Here is a 24,054-nt window from a genome sequence, read left to right as displayed (position 1 = left end):
CAGAATCCAGAAAATCATCAAAAATATCGAACAGATTGAGTTTCCATAGTTACTGGGCGAAATTAACTCTTCTGGCGAATTTGACTGATCTGCGAATTTAACCAGCGAACTTACCGGCGAAATTAAATCCAAAGGCGACTTTGGTAACCGTGAAATTTTCCTCAGCGAAAATATTACGGTTTTCGGCGACTTTACTAGTCGTCGTAATTGCGAACTGGTTACCCGGCGAAATTATTTGGAGCGAAATTAACAAACTTGTCAGCGAACTACACCAGCGAACTAGACTTGTCAGCGAATTTGACCTTCGAATTAAAACTAGCGAAATTGACCTTGAACCCAGCGGAAATTAATCTAGCAAAATTATCCTAGCGAAACTAAAAGCAGGGGTGGAATTTTAGTTGGCAAGCGTCGAAAAAATTTCAGTGTTTTGCAAATAGAATTTGATCCGTAGCTCGTTTGACAGAACCGTTTGGCCGTTAGATTCCTTGGATTTTTAGGACAAAAAAAAAACAGTGGATAATTTGGTAAAAACAGTTTTCGGAAAAATTTTGTACGGTTTTCTCTGTCTGCAACGTTTAAAATGTCGAACATGATCAACTTGAATGCTCCTAAGATGATGAAGGTGGAGAACTATCTTACTTGGAAGGACAGCTTCAAATCTTTCATTAAATCTCAGGATGCATGCAAGTGGATATGTATTGAAGATGGGTACATAAACCCAGTACATGATTTTGAGGGCAGACCACGTAGAACAGACTATGTGAATATGAAAGAGGCTGATAAGAAAGTGTATGAAGCTGAAAAGAGAGCTTTAGCTGCAATAAAGACATCCTTACCTGAGAGCATCAAGCATATCTTCCAGAAGTACACAAATTCAAAGGATATGTGGGATGCATTACAAAAGCGATATCAGGGAAATGAGAGTGTCACTCAGGCATTTATGGCAGAGATAGTGCCAGTTGATGAGGCTGATACTAGTGTGAGTGATGCTGAATCTCAAGTGGAGAATGCTGAAGCAAAAGTGGATGCTGAAGTAGAGAAGGAGAGTGAAGCTGAAAAGGTTGTTGCTGATCAAACCATAGAAGTTCATGAGAAAGAGGTACAATCTAATTCTGTGTGTTTGAGGTGTCGTGAACTAAAGGGTAAGGTTGACAGGTTGTCAACTCAAAATCAAAGTCTGGTGAGCGAGATGTCTAGCATAAAAGAGTCAAACTTTTTTGCTAAAAGAAATGAATCTCTATACTTGAAGAAGATAAAAGGTTATGAAAATGAAATCGAAGCCTTAACATGTAAATTAAACGAAAAACTTCAAGTAATAGACTTAGCTCATGAAATGATGGCTGAGAAAACAAAAGAGATTTCTGATAAATGCAAAGAGTTGTCAGATGCACAACTCAAAATTGTTGAACTTGAACAGAAATTAAGCCAATTCAGAGATTCGTCTTTTGTAATGAAACACATGATGGGTGGGTTAAAAAAGAGAAATGACAAGACCACTATGGGCTTCCAGGGCTTTAATGAAGTCCCACCTCCACTTAGTCATGACTATTCTTTCCTCCCTGATGAAGATGAGCTAGCAGACTATATGTCAACCACACCAAGTAGTTTCGCATCTACATCAAGTCAAGGCGAGGGGTCTGAGTGTGGTGATGCTAAGAAGAACAATAACAGGGAACATTTGAAAAAGCAAAATTCACCTCCAAAGGGCAAAAATCAAACTTTTGTTAAAAAGATTAATTTTGTTCAAGGTAGGGATATGAAAAATGAAACCGCTGTTATTGAAAAAGAATCAAATGTAGACTTTGCTAAAAATAAAAACAAAGAAATTTCTAAATCAAAGCAAACTGAACAAAATTATTCCAAGGCATCATCACCATCTGATAAGGGATCTACCTTAGAGACTCCAGCAAAGAAGTCTTTGAAAAGGAGATCGTGCTTCAGGTGTCACACCAAGGGACATGTAGCTAGCTGCTATCCTAATAAAAAGAGTGAAGCACAAGTGAGTGAGAGGAAGAGAGAGAAATCACCAGAGAAGGAAGGTGATAGTGAGGAGAAAGGTTCAAATTCTCCAAAGAAATCTGCTCCCAAGCAACCACAAAATGTTGCTGTTGGTGTAGATAAGGCTGGAACAGGAACTCCACAAGTTCCATATTTTCAAAGAAATCAACAAAGATTTCAACCTAGATCTCCACCAGGCAGATATCAGAGACGTAGAAGCAGTTCACCTAGAATGAACAATTTTAATGGAAATACAAGTAATTTCAGAAGTCATGGTCAATATCAAAATCGATACCAGAATAATGGTGGTCGAACTTTTTATAACAATGGCTTTAGAAATTACAACAATAATGCTTCTTGGAATCAAAGTTCAAGGTTTCAAAATCAAAATTTCCAAAGGTCAAATTGTCCAAATGTATATAGGAACCCTCAGGACCAAAGACCTAGTGGAAATCAAAACCCATTTCTGAGATCCAAGACTCCAGTTAGGAGTAATGGATATTGGATGGATGTTCTGGTGGTTGGTGAATTTGGACGACCCAAGACCATAAAGGCTTGGGTCCCCCAATCTAAATAATTTCTTAAGTTAGTGTGTGCAGGAGCTGCTAAGGAGGATTATCAACTTATGTTGATAGTGGCTGCTTCAGGCACAGGACGGGGGATGTGAGATTGTTGATATATATGTATATTAAATGATTTAAATTGAAGTTCAAAGTGCTGAGTCGACACAGAGGATAACCTGGCAGATCTTTATACTAAAGCATTTGACAGCGCTCGCTTTGAACACTTAGTCGAACTCAACGGGATGAGGAATCCTGAATAACTGGTTTTTCATAAGAATTTTTGTAAATAGTTTACTGCTTTTCATAAAAATCAAAAACATAAAAAAAATTGAAAAATAAAAAACATAAAAAAAATAGAAAATCAAAAATGAGATTTCACTGTGTGAAAAAGAAGAAATGATAGTACATCAGCAAGTTAGACTGTCACACTGAAATTGAACCATTAATTGCTTAAGTGTGATAGCAGCTTCATTATATGATGTACCAGTAGGCAAAAAGCATGAAATAATCAACTTACAAATGTGATATAAACTTAAATGAACTGAATATGAGTGGGGAACACATTAGTGGTGTATGGTTTAATGACCTTAATTCTTGCATTGATAGATTGCCAAAATCTGAAGTTTTGGGTCTTTATACTGTTATTTCATCTGGGATATCTTGGATGTCTGTCTGTTCAGAACTAAAATTATACATGACCCCAGGAAAGAAAGTCACTTGGAATTAGCTCATTTCTATTTGAATGTCTGTATGTTTTCCTGATACACACAATTTTGATCTGATTCTGAAATCTTCTCTGAAAAAAGTCGTGTACCTCCTCTGCTGCATCCAGATATATGCTGACATGGAGGTGCTAGGCAACGACATGTTCTGCTGCATCCAGATACATGCTGACCTAGCTGTACGTTCTCGCGCTATAGATCTAATACACCCGAAAGAGGCCCTCAAGTGCCCAAAAGAAACCCAACAAACCTATATCAAACTGAGAAAATCTCATTTGATCTGTATATTATACCATCTCTACTAAAGATCTATTTTGTTCTCTTCTCAACCTATTCCCAGTTAAGATTTCAGAAATCTGGATTGGACTTGTGAAATATGTGGTAGGGAAGATACTTGCATGATAGAGTGTGTTGTTTATATTTCCAGGATTTGATTAGTATTTATTTGGGTGTTCATAGTTAAGCAATCAAAACATGATAAAACAGATTATATGCAGACCTAGACACAGTCAGGATATCTTAAAGGATGACATTAGTATACTCACCAACTACGATGAATCTTTGTGCATACCTTGATCGCGGGGGTATATCCTAATGTGGGACACGCTAATATATCAGAAATAAAATTACCTTAATGTATCATATGGTAATGGTACTTGAAATGTTCATGCATTTTGTTTAAGTGGACAAACATACTGGTAATCGTCTTGAACTGTTTTTCACTAAAACATTAAATAAAGAATAATCTAATTGTGTGAAACAGTTTGATTGAGCTGATATGATCTTCTTACCAGTGATTCTCACAAAAATAGAGTGTTTATTGTTTTTGTTATTTGCTTGCTTTCAGAAAAATATAAAAATCCAAAAATAGTGTCATTTTCTGTTTAAAATTCTTAACGTACGGAAAACTGTTATTCTTGGAGGAGTTGTTACTGATAGGGGGAGACGGTGTTAGAAAGTGAGTTCAAAATTTTCAATCAGGCAGGTTCTTGTGTGTTGAACAATAAGTTTTGCGTGTTGGTGTGAAGTTGAAAATGCTTAATCTGTAATACAGTTTAACTAATCTCTTGAAAAATAATAATTTGTTTAACTTATGTTGAAAAATTCTTATGGTTTCTCGAGATGGTTGTTTTATAGTATACAGATTGAAGCGGTTTGTTGCTAAGAAGTTGCTGAGAAGATGAGAGTTTGATTGGATGCATGGTAGAACCTCCTTTCTATATTGCAGACAAGATTGAAGAGTTGAAGATTGCTTTGCAAATGCTGAACTGGAGTTTACTCAACCGGTAACGTGTTGAAGATTTGGTGATTGGATGCATCAGCTTAGGGGGAGTCTGTTGCTGACAAAAGCTATTGAAGCTGAAGCTATCCAAAGACCAAAGACATGGCAAGATTACTTGAAGATTGCAAGAAGACCGAAGACAAAGTTTTGATTCAAGACAAAGTTTTTATGAAGCTATTGTCAAGGGGGAGTTTGTTGGTGCGTATTTGTGACAACAACTTAGATTTGGTCTTTGGATATCTTGTAATTAGTTAAATGATTAACGGTTAGCGGATTTAGCTTTGTATTAGTGAGATAATTGAGTTTGGTCTAAACTAAACCCAGATTGGGTGATGGGGGCGAATTGGGCCTGTCCAATTCGCAGCCCAAGAGTGTTTAACCTAGCCCAGTTGTAACCCTTGTGTTATATAAACAAGGTTAGGCTTTAGGGTTTAGGTTAATCAGCCAAAACAGTGTTTGAGAGAGCAATTTCGTGAGGGACTAGGTCTTGGACGAAATTAGGGTTGTTAGGGTTTTGGATTGATTGTAATTCGTGAGATTGATAATCAATAGAAAACCCGGTTTGAAAGTGATTGCTGATTTCTGTTTCTACACGTTTCTGCTTATTCTGATCAAGAGGATTCCGCACTCTTGATCGGATTGACAATTCTGTGAAGATCCATACACATCAAGGGGACCTACATGGGTGTTTTATGTAAAGATGATACTTAGGGGTGAGTAGAGTAGTTAGTGAAATCTTAATCACCCTTAACCCTAACCTCCTTCACAATCATCTCACATCACAATCATCTCACAATCATCATACGTATCTTCACCATTCCTCTACAATTCTCTCTACAATCATCTTCTTGGCACAAGCTCTTCATCACTTTTGATCTCCCTCTCCATCTAGAATCAATCTAAGGTGAACGTTTAATGATTTCTTGTTGTTAATCCTTGATTATGTGATTCATGCAAAACCCTAGTTCTACAAACAATGACACTGTGGTTATTAAAGATTCTGATTGTTGTAAAATGGTTTATAATCAGTTGTGTAATCACTTGTTGAATGTTAAGATGCCTGTTATGATAGAATGTTTGATTGATGATTAGATTACTGCAATGCAAATGTATGAAATTAGGGTTTCTTGATCGTAAAAACGTAACTGTTACATCGAAGTTGAATGTTCGCATGATTGATAGTTGGCCCGACTCTTGTTTGCATGTAAAGTCCGAACTTTGTTTACTTGATGCTATCTGAGCTTTGTTTACTTGATATGTCCAAGTTTTACCCTAGTCCGACTTTTGAATGATATGCTTCATATGTCCGAATTTTATATGCTTGAAAGGGGTCCGAGTTTTATATGCTTGCAAGGTCCGAATATTGTAATCTTAAGTAGGGTCCGAACTTCTGATCTAGTATATAAGGGTCCGAACTTTGATCTAGTAATGGACACTAAGTCCGACTTCTTGCATAAGGACCTAAGTCCGACTTTTTGGCATAAGGACCCTAGGTCCGACTTTTGTAATAAGGACACTAGGTCCGAATTTTTTATAAAGGACACAAGGTCCGAGTTTTGTGAGGTGAGCATGTCCGATCTTTTAAACAAGAATACATGTCCGAACATTAAGAGTTTTAAGAAGAGGATGTTTGTCCGAGTTTTTGATACATGCGCCATGTTCGAGTTTTATTATATGCGCCAAGTCCGACCTTTAATGCATGCGCACAAGTCAGACCTTTAATGTATGCGCACATGTCCGACCTTTTAATGTATGCACACATGATCCGAGCATTTGTTTTGCCATATAGTCCGAATTGTAGTAATGATGCATGATCTGAGTTTCTGTTAATTCAGTTAAGCATGTCAAAGATAAGTTGATTAATTCTGTTAATCAATTAACTCTGTTAATTCTATTTATTCAGTTGGCGTATTAGTTCTGTTGAATGCTAACTCTGTTAAGTGTGTTATTGGATGATTGTATTGGAATAGACTGCAATAGAAAACGATGTGGTACATGAATGGCATAAAATTGATTTAACTGCTTATGCAATACATGAGGTTAACTGCCAAGCACTTTGTGACATAGTTTGCACGTGAAATTTGACCAACATGAACTGACTGTGTGTAAATGCATTACCTTAGGCCGTGATTGATTGATTGATTACTTTCGAGCACATAGTTAGCATACCGAGCAAACCAAGGTGAGTTCACACTCTTTACCAAGGCATGGGATTCCCGGGGATTGGGAATGGGTTGAATGATGGAATTGAACAATTTCTCGTACTTACACGGTTACTAGACTATCTACCATGGTCCTCGGGTTAAGCAGGACATTTACGTAAAACCTACGTAAACAAGTACATACTACTGTCTTCCGGGGTCAGGAAGGACACTTACGTTAAACCTACGTAAACTCACACATGCTACTGTCTTCTGGAGTCAGGAAGGACACTTACGTAAAACCTACGTAAACCCCACGCGTACCACTGTCCTCGGGTCAGGAAGGACACTTACGTAAAACCTACGTAAACTCACACATCCTATATATAAGTGTTTCCACCATATTACTAAACTTTTGTAGGACGTGCCATGAGTAATTCAGTGCTTTGCCAACCTTTGGACCTAATTCAACTTTAAACAACTCACAAATGCATTTTATCCGATTATCCACGACGCGTTTTCATTGTTAGCACGCTACTTTCGTCTATCCAATACTTATGCCATCTTTATACTTGCATTCATTAAGAGTCACTCGTTCACTCCCATACTCTCATTATTCTCCATTATTCCTTTCTCTTATACGAACCCCGTTCACAATCACATCGGTTTAAACATTCGAATCCTAACTTATCTCTTTACCTTTAAAACCATCTTTATTCTTGTGTAAACATACTTAGTAGACCGTTATCACTTTATTTACCAAAATTTCTCGTTCATCTCAATAAACAACTTTTACAAATGTGCGATTTTATAATGTCCTTAAAAACTTCTTACGCAAACTACCCCACAAACCATTTTAATACAAAGACCTCCTTCGTAAATAGGATACATTTTGAAACACCTCCAAATGTAGTTATTCAAACTCATTTAAACTCACCTTACGCATATACACACCTATACGTTTTCAATTATGTTTGGTACCTCAAATCAATTTAGACAAACAAACTCCTTTACAAATGTATCTTATCGATCTTCGAAATTCCTTACTTTTTACGTTTCAAAATTTTCAAGTCTCAGTTTTGAATAATCGCCTTTTTGCCAAAACTCTTCAAGTCTTCCTCTTGAATAAATTTAGGGACAAAATTTCCTAAAGGAGGGGAGACTGTAACGCCATGTGTTTTCATATTTTCTATATTTGGAAACCCTTGCTTAAATTCTTTTTTTTGGAAACTTTGTACTCTCGTATGCCGTATTTCGTCGCAATCGATATATTATCCAAGACTCTTAGCTCGTTATTACGCAATGGAACTCGATGCTCGTTAAACTAGTGAAAACTCTTAAAATAACGAGATTCGGAAGCTTCATGAAATGAATAATCGTTTAAAGATTTTATTTGTTTATAAATATGGTTATTTACCTATCCTATTTTATTTAATTAATAAAATAAATTAATTTTACTATTTAAAAAGTTTAATTTTTATAATATCTAGTTAGTCTCATTAGATATTAAAGTTAGTAAACTAACCTAGTTAGTTTGTATTATAAAGTTAGTTCATTCTCTTAAAAAAACTATACAACATAGTTAGATTAAATTGTAAGTTAGTTCCTTTAAATAGTAACATAAGTTACTAAATTAAAGCCCAGGGGCTGTTTATGCAATTGGTGAAAGTTTAGGGCTGTAATAAAAAATAAGAAAAAAAAAGAAATAAAAAGATGCAGACCACAGGAATCCAACCTCGGTCAACACCTTCTCAAACACGCGCCCAAACCACTCGACTGTGGTCTTCTTATTAAACAAAACCCATCACTTAATTCATTTAAACACTCAGTTAAACGACCTGGTCAGCGCAACATGCCTGAACAGACGCTATATTTGGCGGTTATCTTGTGTTTCTTTGAGTTTTAAACTCATTTTAACATTTATTACACAACCACAACTTAACCTAACTCTTCCCTATAAAAACTCATCATCCTCCAAGCTTTTTACACTTTACAAATCATCAAAAACACTCTCAAACTCCCTCTAATCAGCTGCAAATTTGAAGATTCGAGTAGAAGCACCAACCTTCACAAAAGTGAGCATAACTCACTCATTTATTATCCGATTCGCTCGATTCTTTTTCCTACTTCTTTGTATTGACCTTAGCTACATTTCCAGAGGTTTTTCATGGAAAACAAGCCCTGGAATGTCGCCAAAAAGGCTCCAAAGTGGACTGTTTGTTTCTGATTTCGTTTAGACTTGTTAATCTTAGTTGTACTTGAGTCTAACTCATCTCAAACCTATGTCCTAATGCTTATAACCTCATCTATGGTTAGTTAGGATTAAAAACAAGGTTGAGACATGTTAAATCAGAGGTTAAAACCTCACAAAATTTGTGTTTTAGGTAGGGTTTTACCCACAAGAAGTGTTCAAGCTTGAAGCTAGATGAATGTGTGATTGTTAGACTAGCTTGGGCTATCTTTCATAAACAAAATCCACACACTTCTTGATGTTTTCTCATAGATTAGTTGTTGTATTTAATTATTCTTGTAGGTTGATGACCCTCCTTGTTGTTCATAACAACAAGTGAAGTGGTGAACAATAGAGGTACCTAAATGGAAGCTTGTTCTTCCTACCTCATGTATGAATTCTATGATACTTAGAGGTGCCTAAATGAAGACTTTAATCTTCTACCTCATACTTGACATATATGATGTAATATACACTGTGTAATACCTAAGTAACAACCAAATAATCGAACTCTTGGTGATGAACTAATGGTCATTCGTCAAGCTAGTAGATTGTATCATCTTAGGCCTTGACAACTTGTCACGATTCTAATGGAACCTTGTTCCATGAAAACATTTAAACTCTTTTAGAGTTTCATAGTGTCAAGAACAAGTGTTATAGGTGTTAGATGATTATTTTCATATGTTTATTTTCATGCTATTTAAACTCCAAATCCCTAGAACCATATATGAACACCTCTTAAACTCCAAATCGAACACATTCAACTTTCTAGTCTCAACAACTTCGTCACTTTGGATAATCGGAAAGCATATGCAATTTTGTGAGTATACTCGAACCCATTTTACTTTTAAACACTTTTGGGTGCAACATGTATTCAATGTAAAAACACAAAAACACTTGAAACTATTTGAATCACACTCTATCCATTGAAACATGTTAATCTCCCGCTAGACTATTAGGCGTGAAACTTGAACAATTTGATGCTTGTTAATCTCGTATGCTACGTAAACTATTTGTGTTGATATATGCTCATTAACTTTGCTAGCCCACCTTAACAATTATAGTGCTATAGGAGTAATGCACCTTCCACGATTCTTGGGGTATTGTTAAGTCAAATATGTTAACCTCCCTTTATTCTATCCGGGGATAGGCTATTTTAACGCATTGGATTCTTGGGTTTGAACATATTGTTACACAATCTTAGCGTACTAGTAACTTGCATATTGTTGTTCATGTTGGATACGAGCACGTTAAACAATTTTACATTATGTTATACTATGTATCAATCTTGTATACTCGCCTTTACTTTTGCATTGAACTCTATTTTAATACATGTTGCAGGTATGATAGACAAGATGATGCTAAGTGAAGAAACAAGATCTACGTGGACTTAGAAACACATTTAGATAAATCTATTCTGTCAATGTATCTTTGAAACAATGTTGTCTTGTTAGATTTTTTATGACATTTTTAGCAATTTTATGAAATTTGAATTAAATCTATATTGTCACATAGCGTTATGAAGTTTGAGCAATTTGTTCGTCTCATCCCGATGTTTCCGCCATCGGTTAGGGTGTGACACCCAAGTATGAAACACAATATTTCATTAATTTGCTATTTTTTGATGGTTACAGAGGCTCAGGTGTCACAGTCTCCCCTACATTAGGAAATTTCATCCCGAAATTTATCCGTACGAGTCTGTCTGTGACGCTATGTTAAATAATTGTCTTGCATGGAATCTAGGGTGTTTATCTATTTGCGTAGAATAACCCATCAAAGATATGCAAGGCATAATCCTGTCATTTCCCTCAACGGACATTCTTCAGAAACGAAAATGAACGAACGGAGTCATTTTCTTCAACGGACATTCTTTAGAATTAGAAATGAAGGAATAAACAAACGGACATTCATTTCCTCAACGGACATTCTTCAGAAATGAAAATGAATGAATGGAGTCATTTTCAACAGGTGCTTTCTCAGAATTGGAAATGAAGGAACCGGATATTCATTTCCCACAACAGACTTTCTTTAGAAACGAAAATGAACGGACGGAGTCATTTTCAACAGGTGCTTCATCAAAAATGGAAATGAAGGAACATGATATTCATTTCTCACAACGGACTTTCTTCAGAAACGAAAATGGACGGATAGAGTCATTTTCAACGGGTGCTTCATCAGAAATGGAAATGAAGGAAGAGGATATTCATCTCCCACAACGGACTTTCTTCAGAAACGAAAATGAATGGACAGAGTCATTTTCAACGGATGCTTCATCAGAAATGGAAATGAAGGAACATGATATTCATTTCCCACAACGGACTTTCTTCAGAAACGAAAATGAACGGACGTAGTCATTTTCAATGGGTGCTTCATCAGAAATGGAAATGAATTGAGTCAACTCTAGATACATGACAAAACTTGTTGTGGTTTCTGTGCACTAAATTCCATAATTATGTTTGCATCCATAATTACGTAATTCCTTGCACAGTCCGCACAGTGTATTTCATAATGTGAATGGGATAGAATTTGAACAATCTTGAGACAACTTTCATTGGGTCAACACATAAACACATAATTGTTTTCTTGGTTATTAATTTGTTATTATCTTGACGTCGATTTGAACATGGGTATTCAAGGTATACCAAGAACTCAGTCGATGGACTTCAATGTCCTCAAGAATCTATATGAAAAGATAGGGTGATCTTCCAAAATTTTGATTTCGTTTACAAGGAAATGTAATATTCGAATTAGGGTAGACAACAATTAAGGACTTACAGAAATACCCTTAGGTACCCTATTAAGGATTTATAGTGGTACTTTTTTTATTCGTCCAGAGTTGTAGCTTGCGCCTTGTACTTCGTTTCCTTGGAGAAAACGGGTACTTACGATTTTTGTAGAATACGCAAGTGATCATAAAATGGAAGAATTTTGGGAGTAGGTTTTTCTACAAGGAATACAATTCCTTGGTTGTCGGTATTGTAGGGGATATGTTGTTTATACCTGCAACCACATCAGTACATTGCAATGTAAATAAAAGATTTATTTATAAACAACATCAACAACTGCTTCACAGACCATGACAACAAAAGAAAATAATACATAGGTCTTGATTAATTTCCAAACAGCGTTGTATTCCAATCGGTCAGATGCTCATCCCTGCGCTGGATTCGCATTAGCAAGCTTTGGGCAATTTCTTCGGAAATGGCCCATCTCGCCACAGTTGAAGCAAGAACCTGGTGGAAAACGGGCTTGAGCAGGATTGTTGTCAGCTTGATTGGGTGCAGCTGCAACTGGGCAAACCCTTGCTGTATGACCTATAAGTCCACAATTTTGGCATTTGCGGCACTTTACATTGGCATGATGATGAAGGCTACATTGGTTGCAAAAGGGTGAAGTTCCATTATATGGCTTCCTAGCAGGGGGTTGAGCTGGTTGGTTGGGGATGGCTTGATCTTTGTGAGCAACCACGGCGAAGTTCTGAGAAGCCTTTCGCTTCTTGGACTTCTTAGGAGATCCAGTCTGTTCATCCTTTGGTTTCGATTCCTCAATCGGTTTCTTGTCACCTTTTTGGAAAAGTTTGCCTTTCCTGATCTGAGATTCAGTCAAGGTAGCGGATAGCTCAATGGCCTGTCTAACTGTAGTGGGATTACTACCAGTCGCAATGTCTTGTACTGAGTCAGGGAGGCCATCAATGTACTTTTCGATTGCCTTATCCAAAGGCGTGACCATGTTTGGGCATACCAAACTTAACTCCTCATAACGGTCCGTGTAGGCTCGATGCTCACCGCTATCTTGCTTAAGATCATCGAATTCCCTTTCCAAGGCCCTGATCTCATGACGAGGACAGAATTCCCTCATCATAAGAGCTCGAAGCTCTTCCCATGTTTGATCCAGTGCCACGTCGGCACCCCTGTCCCCCATCACACCATTCCACCATGTTAATGCTCGTTTCTTGAAAACACTAGATGCGAATTCTACCTTTCGCTCGTTTGGACACTGAACATGTCTGAAGGTGCTCTCTAGACTCTCGAACCATTGCAGAAGTGCAGTCGCTCCTTGAGACCCAGAAACTTTAATGGCTTGGCTGAATTGAACATCTTGAAATTACAGGGAGCATTATTGTTGTTGAGAGCTTGGTTACATTGAGCAATGATGTTCGGGATTGCAGCAGTCATCTGCTGCGTAATGATAGCTGCCAGTTCTTCATTAGGTACTTGATTGTCGCGTCGTGGAGGCATTCTAAAAGGGGAAACAAGAGAGGAAACAAGTGAAATGGCATTGGGTAAGGATGTTACAATAACTGACCAAAGAGGCATGTGTGATGGTCATTTGTCCGAACCACGAAGCGAACAAACGACACACAAAGGCTGAATCAAAGTAAATAGGTCTTCATAATGTATCGTGAAGACATGCTCGCCTATAAGTGGACACTCACCCCAAGAGTTCCCAGGTAAGAGTGACTGGTCCGATACTGCGGATTTGTACGAACACTCTAGCCTTACACAGAAAGCTCAGGGTACAGGCACCCACCCTTCCGGTTTGCACGTGTTCACATTATTTAGATCCAAACTTTGACGAGATTTTGAAAACTTTGAAGGTTCAAAACCTTATAATAAATCATCCTAGAACAGATGACTAGCTTTCAAAGCAGATTCGAAATTTGTGTTCTCGTTGTGGTTGTCACCTAAGGATAAGTGACGGTATTGTTTTAAGATCTAAACACAAGAATCTTGTGTTAGGGTCCTAGGAAGGTTATAGACTAGGTCAAAGCATTTCTAATAACCTAATTCCCTATAACCATGAGCTCTGATACCAACTTTTCCGTCACACCCCAACCACGATAAAACAACAAATCGTGGCGGAAACGTCGGGGAGTGTTGTAACAGAATCATTGTTTCATAACACATGGATTGAAGTTTTGTTTTATTGAATTAAATGTATTACATTACATTGGAATTATAAACAAAATCTGAACAAATAGACTTTCATTGTTATTAAGTCACTAAGGCCTCGTCCATTCCTATGTGAGCGTACACAAATATCATCATCAAACATCATTAACTATGATACCTGAAACACACGTGAAAATACATTAGCATAAAAAATGCCGGCGAGTACATAGGTTTTATATGAGTGTCAGATTCTTGGCTCGTTTTACACTTTGCAATACTTATTTAAAAACCCTATTTTGAAAAGTATAGTATTGCGACATAATTAGCCAACTCAAATCAAGTTGGTTATAATTTATAAAGTCTCGTAGCCATGATTCTTAACTCCAGAACATTTGTTTTATTAAACCAAATTGTAAAACATCTCGTAAAAACTCGTTAATAAAACTCGTATGGTTTATGTCATTAGAAAAACCTTGTAATATAACTTTGTTTTGATAACGTTGCCCAAGTGATCTAGATAACGCAACGATATATAATGTGTTATAAGCACTTATATATAGGAAGTACCAGCGGTGTATCCACCATGCTTATAACACATCACACCCTCCCCGTTACCTAATCACTTCCCTAACCCAACGGCTCACAGTTTCACACGGTTCACATAAATCAAACTGTTACAACGGTTCACATAAATCAAATGGTTACACACGGTTCACCTAAATCAAACGGTTACAAGCGGATCACATAAATCAGACGGGTATAATGGTTCACATAAATCAAACGGTTACACTCGGTTCACATAAATCAAACGGTTACAAACGGATCACATAAATCAAACCATTATAACAGTTCACATAAATCAGATGGTTACAACGGTTCAAAACGTAAAACAATGTGCTAGCATGTTAAGTGAACATACATAGCAAAACATAACGAAATCATGTACTATAAGCGTACTAATTAACATAGCAAGTACATATTATAAAATCATGAAAAACATGAAAGTAATAAGTAGGCACATATGTTCCACCCCAAAACAGTTTGAAAACAGTAAAAGAGGGGGCTATGTACTCACTTGAGGATGCTTAGAAGTCTTGACCAACAACCAAGCAATGCTAGAGGGATCACGGAAATCAAACGGCACCTAATATAGGTAACTATGTTAATTAACCAGACCTAAATTGGAAGATCGGATAGAATGAGATTTGGTAAACCAAATGAGTATTGGAACTCATGTGATATGGTTTAACAAAGCCTACATACTAAATTGGAACCTATCCTAAGTGCTTTCGACCCGTTACGACCCATTAAGGTAGCTTACGCTACTTTAACGTGTCGTCCGCGCAAAAGCGCGTTCGAGACGTCTAACTAGTCCTATGACAAGTATTATATGCTTAAACATGTTTAAATATGTTGCATAATCAGTTAGGTGACAAATGTTTAGGTTACATATGATTAACATCCAATTATGCATTAAAAGGGCATTTTGGTCATTTACCTAAGGCATATAAACTACCTATCATACAACTACTTAAACTAGGTAACCATAAGGTATAACCTCGGAAGGTTATTCCCTATGCAACTATGGTCACTAAACATGCTTGGTCGGATCCTAATGATCGACCAAACGGGTCGAGTTCGAAAGTCTAAGCGGTGGTTTAGACCGCTTGACTTACGAGTCTAAATAAGAACTAAACTAAAAGTGACGAGCTAAGCATGTTAAAACATGCTTAACTAAGTTAGAAAACAGGTTTTGATATCAAAACAAAGTCGTAACAAACGCAAAAACGATCCAAATTGCGCAACGAATGGAATTTTATCATGCCAATCACTAAAATAAAATATTTTAATGATTACATAAATGTTTGGATGTCCGAATATATTCAGAACGTAAGATATGTGCGAAAATGCAAATTTGTGCACTTTTTGACGCTTTTAGTCCCTGATTGACCAAAAGTTTAATTTTGCGCACCAAACACCTCAAAGACTATTTATAAGCTATGTAAAGGATATTTAGGGCATATTTAACTTTTGATCAAGTTCCGAAATGTTCGTTACAGTACGAATCGGCATACTTTCGCAGTTTGTCAAAATTAGTCCTTGTAAGCGAATAAACTTGATTTCGGCATACCAAACCCTCCGAAACTTATCCTAAGTTATGTAAAGATTATTTAAGGTATTTTAAGCCTATGTCACTGTTCTGGAGTGTTTGTAGCATTAAACTGGTTATATTTACGCATCAGTTCGTGTATAACCTTCCAGAAAGCGATTTAAAGCCCGAAATCGAACAAGAACTGATATGTGCAAACGATACACATATTTTTTTCAAATCCCAAGTATGAAACAAAATATTTCATTAATTTGGTATTTGTTTGATGGTCACAGAGGCTCAGGTGTCGCACCTGGGAGTAGTTAAAATCAGTATTTGTCAAAATTGCATACCCCAATGACTGAATTTTCATAAGTATTTCATTAAAAGAAGTACTTTTGTTTGAGAGACAACATATGAGAGTATGGAACAGGAATTTCATTGGTGGTGGAAAATTACGTTTAAACATAGTTTCCTGATTCAACTGTCCATCAAAAGGAAAGTCTTGTTCCAGTCAAATCTCTTTTGTTTTCTCACTCATCGTGTCATGAGCTAAGTCGATAATTTGAAGTTTTTCGTTTAATTTGTAGGTTAAAACATTAATTTTAGTTTCATAACCTTTAATTTTCTTCAAATACAAAGACTCATTTCTTTTTACAAAAAAGTTTGTCTATTTTATGCTCAACATCTCGTTAATCAAACATTGGTTTAGACTTGATAAACTATCAACCTCACCCTGTAGTTTCCGACATCTTAAACAAACAGAATTAACAGAATTAGAACTTACCACTCCTGTTGGTTTGTCTCAGTTGGCCATGAGAGCAGCAAGTTCAGCTGCCATCTTTTTATATTCATCATCCTTCTCTTCAGCATCCTTTTCATTATCAGACTTTAGATTTTCTTCTTCAGCTTCTGTTGTCTGATCAACCTTAACTTTTTCAGCTTCATTTTCCTTCTCTACTTCAACATCCACCTTTGCTTTAGCATCTACACTTGCTTCAACATTATCATCAGGAACAATCTCTGCCATGAACATCTGTGTGACATTTTCATCACCCTCCAGATGAACGCTCCAGTCATACGAGCCCCCTCGTGTTGTAGAGATCAAAGCTTTTGAGCCAGTGTTATTTGTTGCATTCCTGTTATTTGTTGCATTCCCGTTACTTGAACTCTAATCCGAAGACTCTGTTTTTCATCTTTGACATTCCCTTGTAAAATGTCCATAACTCTGACAGTTAAAGCACCTGACTTTGATCTTTTCAAAACCAACACTCTTTGTTAGTCCCGAAAAACCCGTGACATCACTCTACGGTTCGATCGAATGCGGAAAGTAAGATCAAACCGACAAGAACAAAAAGAAATATTTTATTAAAGAACTCAGTGCCGCTGCTTAGATCGCACACAGTCTCGAAGACTGTGAAGACTGTCTGGTACGATCTCCGAGAACCTTGCACACAATCTCTGGGATTGTCTAGTACAAGGTTCTCATTTGGGGATTACATTGTTACACAATATGAGAGCTCTACTACTAACAATCTAATCATGACTATTTATAGGAGCCTCTACCCCATTGGCCCACATGGCCTAGCCCAAGCCCAAGACCTAATCTAAACCTAATAAACATAATTGAACATAATAAAGATAAGCGTAAAACTTTGGACCTAACAATCTCTCCCTAGTTTTATGCTCTCTTTATTATGGTTTAGACGATCTCGAGCCTTGGGTCTTCTCTTTTAGTGGCCCAGCAGTGAACGAGTCCCGCAATGTATCTCGGATGATGGTCATACCTTGAAATAAATAATTCCGAATCTTGATGTTTACGTGGCCCAAAACTAGAATAAAATAAATAAGCACACACCTATGAAACTAATTATGGCCCAATCATCCTAAATCCACGAGACCATAAATATTGTCATTTTAAACTTCAGTCTGCTCAATTAAATAATCTCTAGTGCTCCCATAAATTCCAACATTAATTTAAGTTTAGGAATTCTGTACGTGCCCATACGATGTGCAATCAAATCAATATTGGGGCCTAAAAATATTTCCACATGCAAAACAAACCAACCTGCCAATCCAAAAATGTGAGCCCAAGCTGCTATCCAAACATGACCCAGTACGAGGAACAATCTAGAGATCTGGCCCTAAGGAACCCTAGCTGCAACCTTTTGCAGCCGACAACATGCCAAGTGCTGCAATCTTGACCGTTGATATCATCTGCTGCCGCCATCAACATTCCCCAACATTCTGATCTGCTAACGTCGGCTAAATGATCTCCGACAGTCACCGCACTCCCCGGCGACCACCGTAAACGCCACCGTATTATCGGCTCATCTCCATCCACCATTATTCCTCCTTCAGCACCATAGTCGCCGGTCATCATTGGAGCTCCGAGACTGTCAACAACCGCCCGAGACTGAAACTCAACCATCATCATCAAAACTCCGATCATCTTTCTCAGACATCGCACTCGTTTCGAAACTATCTACGGAATCAGAACTGGATATCAATATCTGTTAGTGCATCACGTCTATTGACTTCGTCTTGTATCATGTAATAGGATAGGTTAGAATAACCAGTGCACGAGGTTCGAGAAACAAAAGTTAGTGGTTAAGAGTGTGATTTCGCTCATATGGACCAAGGTCACTTGGAGCGAAATCAGAAGCATCTGATAAGGCATCTGGTCATTGATGTGCGTGAAGTGTGTTATATTTTAGATGTATATTTTAAGCTCTTTTACACTTTTAGCCAAGTTTTAAATTTATAAAACACGATATTTACTAACACTAAACACACATATGGGCAAGTGCACCCATCGTTGACGTAGTATAGTGTTGGTAAGATACCGAGGTCGTCCAAGGACACAAGAGCTTTTAGTACTGGTTTATTCTCAACGTCTAACCAAATCAAAATGTTAGAAAAGATTTTTAAACTAAGAAAATAAAAACTAACTAAATGCTGAAAATAAAATAAAAATAAAAACAGATAGACAAGATGAATCACTTGGATCCGACTCGTGTATTAGTATAACCTTTGATTATTTTCGCACTTTTGCACTTGTTTAAGAGATTATCTTAGTTATTGTAGTAGGCCCCTCTTTTGAAGGCGACGTTACCCTCAACCCAGTAGTTTGAGTCAGCAAGGATACAATCCTAAAGGGTCGGATTATTGAAAGATAATGAATTAAGTTATTAATGCAAATTATGGTAGGCCCCTCTTTTGGAGGTGACGTTACCCTCGACTAAGTAGTCTGAGTCAGCAGGGATACAGTCCTAAATAGCCGGGTTATAGTATTAATTGTAGTTAACTTATGAGGAGGTCAAAGAGTTTAGATCCCTGCCATCCAATACCTATGGGCATTGAAGGAGATCCTACTAAATTTGACCCAGGTCCCTTGCAGGACCTCTAAACGCTGAACAAGGGCAAGACCCTTACCAAACCGTTCCCTTAACCCCCGACCAGGTAGCCAACATACCTCCATATAGACCGTGGAGATATGAATGGTGAAAATCTTCTGTTTTATATAGACAGTAAAATAATACCGAGACACCACGGACAAACGATAAGGAAAGATCACCTTCAACATAAGCAACTAGTTATTAAAGTCATTAATACAAAACCAAATAAAAAGTGCAAAAGATTGAAAATAAAAAGTATTATACTAAACACTTGTCTTCACCAAGTGATGTAAGAGACTTAGGCAAACATGGCCTTGATTGTCAAGAACTCTTACGATCAATCTTGGATCCAGAGACAAATCACACACTCTATGATAGACAATGGATGATGGTGGTGGATGATGGTGTTGTGATGGTGGTGGGTGGTGGATGAAGTGTGAGAGAGGTGGTGTGCCAAGGGATGAGTTGCAATGAAACCAAGCACTCCTATTTATAGGCTGAACAGAAGGCTGGGCACGGCCCCGTGTCCGCTGGACACGGCCCCGTGCCTGTCTGACACTCTCTCTCTTCATTAATTGTAATTCGCAATTACAATTAATGCGCCTGCTGTACTTTTGCCACGCCCCACGTGTTCACTGGGCACGACCCCGTGGTGGGCAATAGAAGCTTCTATAGGTTTGTCTTTTCTGCTGCTTCTTGGGCACGGCCCGGTGCTGGCTGAGCACGGGGCGTGTTTAGTCTTCTGCCTTCTCTATTTTGCTTGGGAGGATGCTGTTGAGGGGTCGGGCAATCCACTTATGTTCCTTTTCTTGTATTTATGTTAGATTTAGCTGTCTTTTTGCTTCTTTTGTGAATTTGAGCTCATTTAATCCTGAAAATACAAAAAGGAAGACAAAAACACTCTTTTTCCAACATTAGTACTTAAAAAGGGTTAGTTTTATGCCTCATTTGAAGTAATTTATATGTTGCATTTTGCACACATCAAATACCCCCACACTTGAATTTTTGCTTGTCCTCAAGCAAAACTCTTTAATACGTGGCTTACACTCCCAAATGGAATGGGTAGAAGAGAAGGTTTTAGCTTGTCATAGAGTGTCGGGAATCCAAGATCTTTTTGGTTTTTATTTTTATTTATTTACAATCCTATTCGTTATGATTTATTTAGAACGTTTCATAGGATAAATTACTTATTTGGGCATAGCATGCCTTTTTTTTTAAATTCCATTTATATACAAGTTCACATACCTCACGGGAGAAATCACTCACACTCGACCGAAGGTGTATTTTTAGTGAATCACTCGAGAGCGGTGTGGAACTTATCCCTACCATAGGCTTGCCAAGCAATCAATCCTCCTCCTTTTTAACTTGTTACCTTTGTAAATATCAAGAGGACTTTTTGGGTAAAGGCTTGGGCTAAAGGTGGGTAGTTGGGTTAGTGGTTAGTAGAAAAAAGGCGAAAAGCGTAAAAAGCGTCGGTTTTCGTAAAACATTTTGTTTTAGTGACTTTTTATTCTTAATGAAGTATTTCTTCAAACAAGCTTTTGTTTTAAGAGCTTTGTTTGTTTATTTCTAACTTCATCATTTTTTTAGTCACACGAAAACCGAGCTTGTTACTAAAATGAAGGGTAAAAATAAAAAGGGTTTTGGTGGGTAAAAGGGTTTTAGGGTAAAGAAATGAAAGGTTTAGGCTCAAAGGGGTTAACTAGGGGGAGTTTTTGGGTAGGTGAAAGGAAAAATAAAAATAATGGTTTTAAAAGAATAAGGGTTAGTCCTAATGCCTCCATCATTTACTTACTTGGGTTTAAGTTGGTAAGGACCGGGAATGAATCGTCGTGGCAAGTTCTAGAGTCGTAAGAACCAAGCGGCTATTCACACAAGAAACGAAAAATGAGCATTTAGTCTAAAGATGTGTATTTGTATGCTCAATAAAGGCTCAAAACTCACTTTTTGTGGGAATGGGTTTTTCTATGTGATCAAGTATATATAATCGAATTTTAACTAAGCTTGTCATGCCGTTTCATAATTTTCTTATGTTAGTTCTTTTTATCATGACGCTATCGGTTGTAAACTTGCAAAAATATAACCTTATTAATCTTAGAATTCCCAACTTAAACTTTAAACACAATATTTTTTTTTTTTTGAAAAAAATTGGGGTGATTAGCGGTTCCAATAGAGTTTTGTATAAGTCTTGTTATTAGGACTTGCAAAATTTCAAGGTTTTAGCATCCCCCCACACTTAAATTACACATTGTCCTCAATGTGTCCCAAAAATAAATTTTTAGGTTGATTGAATGTGTAACATGGTGTTTAAAAGCAAAAATTTATGTTACTGGCAGTCAGGACACGGCCCCGTGTTCAGGTGCCAGTAACGATAATTAAGAAAAAGAAACAGAAGCCTGGACACGGGGGCGTGTCTGGTGAACACGGCCCATGTCCAGTTACCTGAACTGGGCATTTTTCTGCAGGGGGTTCAGCACGGGGCCGTGTTGGCTGGGCACGGCCCGTGTTGAACCTACTGTAACGGAGAAATTGTCGACGTGTGGCCTTGTTCTTGTGCATGGGGCCATGCTTCTCATTTCCCTTATCATCCTTTACCACCATGAGTGTGTTTTATTTCTACAAATTAAAACTAAAAGATTAAACTAAGCTAAGGATAGTTCCGCGGAATGCCTCCGTGGTGCGCCACGTTTATATGGGTCCTTGGCTAGACCCAAAGTGAGGTTATATAATTTCTGAGTGGGATGTTTTGCATCCCATGTTGCACCGTCGGAGAGCAGCATCCAAACTTCAATCAATAACCTTCATGTAGTTGACCGGATCATCGTCCTCTATTCTCTTCCCAACCCCGAACGTTACTTCATCATCTCCGTACCTTAAGGTGAGCGTTCCGTTATTCATGTCTACCACTGCTTGTGCGGTGGCTAGAAATGGTCTCCCTAGTATGAGGGGGACTTCGGTGTCTTCTTCCATATCAAGTATAACAAAGTCGGCCGGGTAGACAAATTTGTTTACCTTTACTAGGACATTTTCGATGACACCTTGTGGGAATTTGATGGACCGATCAGCAAGTTGTATGCTCATTTTTGTAGGACTCGTTGTTCCTAGGTCGAGTCTTTTGAACATTGATGAGGGTATGAGGTTAATGCTAGCCCCAAGGTCGGCTAGAGCATTACGAACGGGGGAGTCCCCGATCGAGCAAGGAATTGTGAAGCTTCCGGGATCGATTTTCTTTTGGGGGAGTTTGTTGAGTACGAGGGCGGAGCATTCTTCGCCTAAGTTAAGTAATTGCAACGTTTCAATTTTCCTTTTGTGAGTGAGGAAGTCCCTCATGAACTTAGAATATTTAGGCATTTGGGTTAGGACATCAATAAAAGGAATGTTGTCATGCAATTGTTTTAGTAGACTTTCGAATTTTGCGAATTGCTCATTGGTCTTTTGACGAATTAATCTACCGGGGTACGGAACTCGAGGAGCTTTGGTAGGCTCTGATGATGGAGAGGAGTCCTTTTCTTGCAGAGGCGGTGGTATAGTCTCCTCTGTCGGCAGTGGCGCTTCCGCAGGCCCCACGGTGCGGTTTCGTAACGTGATGAGATGAACTTGCGCTTTTGGGTTTGTTTCGGTGTTGCTTGGTAATGCGCCTGGTGGTCTCTCGGAAAAATTTTGGGCTAGTTGACTTAATTGTTTTTCTATGTTTTGAATACTAGCTTGTTGATTTCTAAAATTTGATTCTAATTGTAGAAATCTTTCCGAGTTTTTCTTTTCAGTGTCGGAGATGAGGTGAGATAAAGTATCTTCAAGCCTTTCTCGTCCACCTTGTTGTTGAGTGAAATTTTATGACTCTTTTCTTGGTTGTTGAAAGTTTGTTCGTTGGTTTTGTTGGTTACTACTATTGCCGGGTTCTCTCCAACCAAGGTTAGGATGATTCCGCCATCCTTGGTTGTAAGTGCCCGTTGGAGGAACCGACGGCCTAGGTCTATTGTCAATGTAGCTTACCGACTCTTGTTGATCGTCCGTTTCTTTCATACAACTCCAATTTTCATGTGGCCCACCACACCCTTCACAAGCCATAACCGAGACCGTTTTTGTCATTTCCAATTTTTTTATTTTTGAAGAAAGGGCCTCGATTTGGGCTTGTAAAGAAGTGTTTTCATCAACCTTATGGGCGCCCGGGGCAATAGATTTATTGCCTCGGGGAGTGTGCCACTGGAAATTGGTTTGAGCAATTTCCTCAATTTGGTTATATATTTCATGCGGGTGGCGATTACCTAAAAGTCCCCCGGAGCTAGAGTCAAGTGTCTGCCTTGTGTGTGGCAACAACCCATTATAGAAATTGGATACTTGTTGCCATATCGCAAGGCCGTGATGTGGAAACTTTCGCAATAGCTCCTTGAACCTTTCCCAAGTTTCATATAAGGATTCCCCGTCCTCTTGTGAATACGTATTAATTTCAGTCATTAATTTAGCCGTTTTAGCGGGAGGGAAATACTTATATAGAAATTTTTTGGCTAGTTCATCCCAGGTGTTTACCGATCCAGCTGGGAGGGCGTTAAGCCAAGCTTTTGCTCGGTCTTTTAGTGAGAAAGGAAACATTCGAAGGCGGATGGCGTCATTTGATGCCCCATTGATCCGAAAGGTATCACATATTTCTAGGAAATTAGTAATATGTAGATGGGGATCGTCGTCCGCAAGCCCATGGAAGGTTGCGGAGTTTTGGAGCATTTGTATCAAATGCGGCCGAA

General features: G+C 38.0%; 1 non-coding gene across 1 annotated transcript; it reads left to right on the top strand.

The window, feature by feature from the left end:
• Nucleotides 1-23,669: 23,669 nt before the first annotated feature.
• Nucleotides 23,670-23,776, top strand: LOC118481598. Its single transcript, XR_004865808.1, has one exon. It is a non-coding gene; the product is annotated as a small nucleolar RNA R71 (small nucleolar RNA).
• The last annotated feature ends 278 nt before the right edge of the window (nucleotides 23,777-24,054 follow it).

This window comes from Helianthus annuus, chromosome 8, assembly GCF_002127325.2.
Source record: "Helianthus annuus cultivar XRQ/B chromosome 8, HanXRQr2.0-SUNRISE, whole genome shotgun sequence".
Classification (NCBI taxonomy): domain Eukaryota; kingdom Viridiplantae; phylum Streptophyta; class Magnoliopsida; order Asterales; family Asteraceae; genus Helianthus; species Helianthus annuus.
Note: the sequence above shows the minus strand (reverse complement) of the source record. Positions and strands in the feature narration are given on the sequence as shown.